Genomic DNA, 7,120 nt, shown 5'->3' on the forward strand with positions numbered 1-7,120 from the left:
GGTATGTAAAGGTATGCAAACCAATGTGTGTAATATAAATAGATAGGCTAGCTAAACTATAAACTTAGGAGAGTGAATTAAATTTTACTGAACTGTAAACTTAGTGAATATTCACCAAATATATGTCATGAAGATTTATTGCCTAAACTGTTATCCCTAACTTAGCCAATACCTAATACTTGAACACATGTAACTCATTCAAAAGTTGTGGGCAGTGTAACAAACTAATCAAAAGGTACAGAAAGATTAAATACCAGAAGCAGTAATAACAATAGTGGTAATTCTAAACCCATTAACTCTCCTAACATTCTTATTTTTAATCCTGACTCTGTTGATGAACATAATGATGATTGTGATAATATGTAAGGTAGCCTGAACAAGCCACTATGTCATGTTGTTATCATCAAGATAATCATGGTCAGAGACAACAAGGTTAGGATTAGAAACAGTGGAGTTAATTGGTATAAGATTACCACATTTCCCATCCTTAACCGATTCGGCCCCGATCCCGTCTGTAGGCGTGATGAGGCTGTACCCTACTTCAAAGCCCTGCAGCATCAAGGCCATTTAAGATAGACCTGCGTGGATGGTATTAAAAATAGCAGACAGATATAGCTCTAAAATGATATCAAATAATCTGGAAGTTCTAGTTGCACTACAAAATACAGTTAGAAAAAGCTCATTTTTTGAACCCCTTTTTTTCCACCCAAAATTCGCTCGAGATCGGAATGCGGTTTTGTGTCCGGATTTTAGACCTTTCGGCCTCAGATCTAAGGCATAACTGCACACAGACAGGTGAACCTTTGCAAAAACTAGGATAAGGTGGGCATTTGGAAGAAATTGCGGTCTCCATACGAAAATGATGGGTCTATTAAGCAAAAAAAAAAAAAAAAAAAAAAAAGAACTCCAACTTTTACCCTTTGCTCATGCGCAAGCAAAATAACCAATGGAAATTGATGTTTCTAATACAACTAGGCATTATTCTCATGGATAATCCGTTGAAAACCGCTGTGTTACGATGCATTCAGAAATAGCACCCCAAATCTCGTTCCTACGCACATTTCAGGCAAAAACGACAAAAACCTCTGGGGCCGAATGAGTTAATACTACCAGTGTTATAGCATGTCTTCTTGTGTCTTATCATACTGTTTTCTATTACTTCTTTGTCATGATGTGTATATTCAAACGCCTGTACTTCGATAATTTGATGCATACATCAGGTACAACTTTAGGTTCAGTTGTAGGTACTGGTACATGTGTAGGTAGTGGTCAGTAATAGTGACAGCGTTTCGTATTGCTTCAGTATTGGTAAAGTATGTTGATTCATTTGTGGATGCAACCTTTGATAATGGTTGAATTATGCTAACTGTTAATTAAGAAGAAATTCTTCATCAAATATATTCCAACTTTTCAGTTAGTATTGTACAGTGTATGATTTGCCTTTACCAGTGTGTGTGTGTGAGTGTGTGTGTGTGTGTGCGTGCAACTCAGTTACCAATGATAAGATTTATCTCCATTAAAAGATGACACATTTTGGCACTTAAATATTATTATGTTTTTTCTGGTACTCATTGGTACTATTAATTTTTGGTAACGGTGTATCTTGAACTCTAAAGTGAAAGTTCAATCACCAGTACTTAAGCTTTCTCCAAAGCTTACCTGATTAGACAGCTATAAGTGTTAGAGAACTATTTTGTTATTGTATATTTCACAATGAAAATAACCAATTTGTACAATAGTGTTATATCCTTTTTACTTTTTGCACATCATTGATTGTTGCAAATCTATATCTAATAAGTATTTAAGAATGTTATGGAGCAGTTTAGAAGTTATGTCAGGGTTCTTCATCAGTATTTTAGTTATCTCATTTTAATTTTTGCCGTAACATTTTGGTAAAAGAATTCCTTACTCGAGTAATTAATAGCCACTAAAGTTTCAATCTATCTATTGAAATTCTTTTTTTCATTCTTTTGCTTATCTTCTTGAGGGATTAGTTAAAAACATAATTCAGGAATGGATTTTGTAGCATGTTTTTAAATGTCATAACACCATTAAGCTTGGCTGATGTCATAACACAATTATGCTTTGTTGATGTCATAACACAATTATGTTTTGTTGATGTCATAACACCATTAAGCTTGGTTGATGTCAAAAGACCATTATGCTTGGTTGATGTCATAACACCATTAAGCTTGGTTGATGTCATAACACAATTATGCATCATTGATGTCATAACACCACTAAGCTTAGTTGATGTCAAAAGACCATTATGCTTGGTTGATGTCATAACACTATTAAGCTTTGCTGATGTCATACCACCATTAAGCATGGTTGATGTCATAACACTGTTAAGCTTGGCTGATGTCAAAACACCATTAAGCTTAGTTGATGTCATAACAATATTAAGCTTGGTTGATGTCATAACACAATTATGCTTCATTAATGTCATAACACCACTAAGCATGGTTGATGTCAAAAGGCCATTATGCTTGGTTGATGTCATAACACTGTTAAGCTTGGCTGATGTCATAACACCATTAAGCATGGTTGATGTCATAACACTATGTTCTTGGTTGATGTCATAACACCATTAAGCTTGGTTGATGTCAAAACACCATTATGCTTGTTTGATGCCATAACACCATTAAGCTTTGATGATGTCATAACACCTTTAAGCTAGGTTGATGTCGAAAAGATCATTAAGCATGGTTGATGTCATAACACAATTATGTTTTGTTGATGTCATAACACCATTATGATTGGTTAAGGTCAAAAGACCATTATGCTTGGTTGATGTCATAACACAATTATGCTTGGTTGATGTAATAACACCATTAAGCATGGTTGATGTCATAACACAATTATGTTTTGTTGATGTCATAACACCATTAATCTTGGTTAATGGCAAAAGACCATTATGCTTGGTTGATGTCATAACACAATTATGCTTCATTGATGTCATAACACAGTTATGTTTTGTTGATGTCATAACACCATTAAGTATGGTTGATGTCATTACACCATCAAGCATGGTTGATGCCATAACACCATTATGCTTGGCTGATGCCATAACACCATTAAGATTGGTTGATGTCATTACACAATTATGCTTCATTGATGTCATAACACAGTTATGTTCTGTTGATGTCATAACACCATTAAACTTGGTTGATGTCATTACACCATCAAGCATGGTTGATTCCATAACACCATTAATATTGGTTGATGTCATTACACCATCAAATGTGATTCATGCCATAACACCATTATGCTTGGCTGATGCCATAACACCATTAACATTGGTTGATGTCATAACACCATTAAGCTTGGCTGATGTCATAACACCATTAAGCGTGGTTGATGTCATAACACTTTTAAGCTTGGTTGATGTCATAACACCATATTCTTGGTTGATGTCATAACACCATTAAGCTTGGGTGATGTCATAACACCATTATGCTTGTTTGATGCCATAATACCATTAAGCTTTGTTATGTCAAGACACTAATAAGCTTGCTTCATGTCAAAAGACCATTATGCTTGGTTGATGTCATAACACCATTAAGCTTGGCTGATGTCATAATAAAATTAAGCTTGGTTGATGTCAAAACACAATTATGATTCGTTGACGTCATAACACAATTATGTTTTGTTGATGTCATAACACCATTAAGTTTGGTTGATGTCTAAAGACCATTATCCTTGGTTGATGTCATAACACCATCAAGCTTGGTTGATGCCATTACACCATTATGCTTGGTTGATGCCATAACACCATCAAGCTTGGTTGATGTCATAACACCATTAAGATTGGTTGATATCATAACAAAAGTAAGCTTGGTTGATGTCATAACACAATTGTGTTTTGTTGATGTCATGACACCATTAATCTTGGTTGATGTCAAAATACCTTTATGCTTGGTTGATGTTATAACACCATTAAGCTTGGTTGATGTCATAACACCATTAAGCATGGTTGATGTCATAACACCATTAAGCTAAGTTGATGTCATAACACCATTATGCTTGTTGATGCCATAAAACCAATAAGCATAGTTGATGTCATAACACCGTTAAGCTTGGTTGATGTCATAACACCATTAAGCATAGTTGATGTCATAACACTGTTAAGCTTGGTTGATGTCATAACATCATTATGATTGGTTGATGCCATAACACCATCAAGCTTGGTTGATGTCATAACACCATTAAGCTTGGTTGATGTCATGACAAAATTAAGCTTTTTTGATGTCATAACACAGGCATGCTTCGTTGATGTCATAACACCGTTAAGCTTGGTTAGTGTCATAACACAATTCAGCTTGGTTAATGTCATAACACCGTTAAGCTTGGTTGATGTCATGACACCTTTAATCTTGATTCATGTCATAACAGCATTAAGCTTGGTTCATGTCACAACACTGTTAAGCTTTGTTGGTGGCAAAACAGCGTTATGCGTGGTTGATGTCATAACACCATTCAGCATGGATGATGTCATGACACCATTAACCTTTGTTGTCATGACCCCATTAAGCTTGGTTAATGTCATAACACATTATGCTTGGTTGATGTCATAACATGATTATGCTTGGTTGAAGCCATAACACCATTAAATTTGGTTGATGTTATAATACCATTAAGTTTGGTTGATGTCATAACACCATAATATCATTAAGCTTGAATTACTTAGCTTTCCATAACAACGTTAAGCCAGGTTGATGTCATAACACCATAAAGCATGGTTGATGTCATAACACCATTAAGCTTGGTTGATGTCAAAAGACCATTATGCTTTGTTGATGTCATAACACCATTATGCTTGATTTATGCCATAACATCATTACGCATGGTTGATGAATTACTTAGCTTTCCAGTTCAAGCAAAATTAAAAATATTTAAAAACTGGCTTGGATATTTTTAGACACTATCATCATTTTGTAAAATTAATACTTCTTTGGTTGCATATTTCTAAATGCAATTGGTGGACTTATCTGAATCATAAAACTATAATAGGATATATATATATATATATCACATACATTAAAAACAACATTGCTTTTAAAGTGTTGGTAAAAGGCAATTTGCTATACCAGTACTATTGGTACATCAAACTGTGATCCGCCCTTGGCACAATAATACGCACATATAAACATTCTCGCATCAGTGTGCAGTTGGTTCTGTATTATTTATGGATTTCCATTAATCATTAGTGACGTATGAAAATAACGATAAAAAGAATTAATGATCCCTGTTTTTTAAATGAATTTAATATGGTACACATTTTCATCTCAATCGTTTCTGTTTTCTTTTCTCCATCCACTCTCATTCATAACGGACAAACTACACGGATATGTGGAGTGAGAGAGAAAAGGAATTAGGGTTGGATTAGAACCTTGAAATAGAAATTACACCAAGTAACATACAAGAATATGGTTCGTCATATTGGTATGTGTGCATTTTCCTTGAGATTTTTCCACTGTTTATCAGTAATACAAAGTTGCAAACTATGTCGACATTATATGGTAAATTTCTCAATTATGTCGTACACATATTGTGATGTATTTAATGTTTGCTGTTCTTGTCATTTCTTAAACATATTATAATGTTCTAAAAATCAATTAGTTTTTAATTAAATATGAAAATGTCCAAAGGTCTCTCTCTCTCTCTCTCACTCTGGACCATCATAGCAAGATAGGGGATAAAATCTGTGAAATGATGGGCGTAGAGTATGTTTGTTTTTGTCATCCCGCGATGTCTCTGGACGTATGAATGATGATACAAGTTAGGTGAGAGAGAGAGAAGGAGAGATGGAAAGTAGAATTTTAAAATAAAACTCAGACCAAAGAGAGAGAGTTTTAAAGTCAAAGAGAGAGAGAGAGAGAGTTTATGGTCGGTGGTACTGTTACTAAGGTAGAATAATGATTTAGATCAACTGGAAGTACATAAACATAATTTAATTACCTCGTGTTGGTTCGTCACTTCACTTAGCTTCTATTCCACATTAATTTATATGCACCAGTATGTGAATGGATAAGAATTCATGTGAATGGCATTGCTAGCCAAGTGTTTGTAGTGCTCTACTTTCATAATTGAAACCATCTTTCATGTTTAAATCATAAATGTGTATTATATTGATTTAAACAATGTGAAGAAAAATAGAAACTATAAAAGAAAACAATCAACTTATCAACATGCAATAGCAACATAATGCATAGAGCTACATGTAGCAGATACAATCAGGGAATGGTCTTTCACTCGATCAATACACAGCTGCCTGTAGTAAATCTGAACTCAGTTCAAAGGACAAATATATCTATTTGTATGTGATGTAAATAAAATATATGTATAGGATGTATGCTGTTTCAATGATATACCATCCGTATCAACAAATTTTACAAGGAAACTCAACCAGCTTCAGTTTCTTTTAATGAAAAATGTATACATCTCATGGTATATCACTGATACAGCATATAGGCTGATATATATATATATATATATATATATATATATATATATATATATTCCTAGAGAAACCTACTGTTGTTATGTGACATGAATCAATTGTAAAAGGGGACACATACATTTCATAAGACTTACAATTTGAGTTCTGTCATTGTGTATTGGGTTTTTAGGTTGTCATTCACAATTCTATAATGCCTTGTAGGTATAGAGGGACAAAAGAGGAGTTTAAGTGATGACAAAGATGAACCTGCACCCAAGAGATTCCTGTCAATAAGGCAAGGTAGGAATGTGTTACGAACTTACCTTTCCACTCCAGTTTCAATCAATGTGTTAATTTTCTTTCACAATCAAATGCATGCATTTCCCTTGGTGTGTAGTCTCAGATCCACTTGTTCTTCCTGTTGTTTGATCTATATGTTTGGGATCTAGTTATCACTGAGTTTGTCTGTTTGTCTTAGTTTAAACTCATTCAAGGTATTTCAACTACACTTATAGTCTGCATAGTGGCAATCATGAATCACACCCCACCTCTGTAATCGAAACCATTTACAGGTTTCTGGCACAATTGCATTTGATTTTTTAGTCCCTTGATACCTTGCACATTTCATACCAAACCTTATTTCATCAGTTCAGTGCAAGCATTTTTAAATTCGGAAAA

The sequence above is a fragment of the Sinohyriopsis cumingii genome, chromosome 10 (genome assembly GCF_028554795.1).
Source record: "Sinohyriopsis cumingii isolate HCF-2022 chromosome 10, ASM2855479v2, whole genome shotgun sequence".
NCBI lineage: Eukaryota > Metazoa > Mollusca > Bivalvia > Unionida > Unionidae > Sinohyriopsis > Sinohyriopsis cumingii.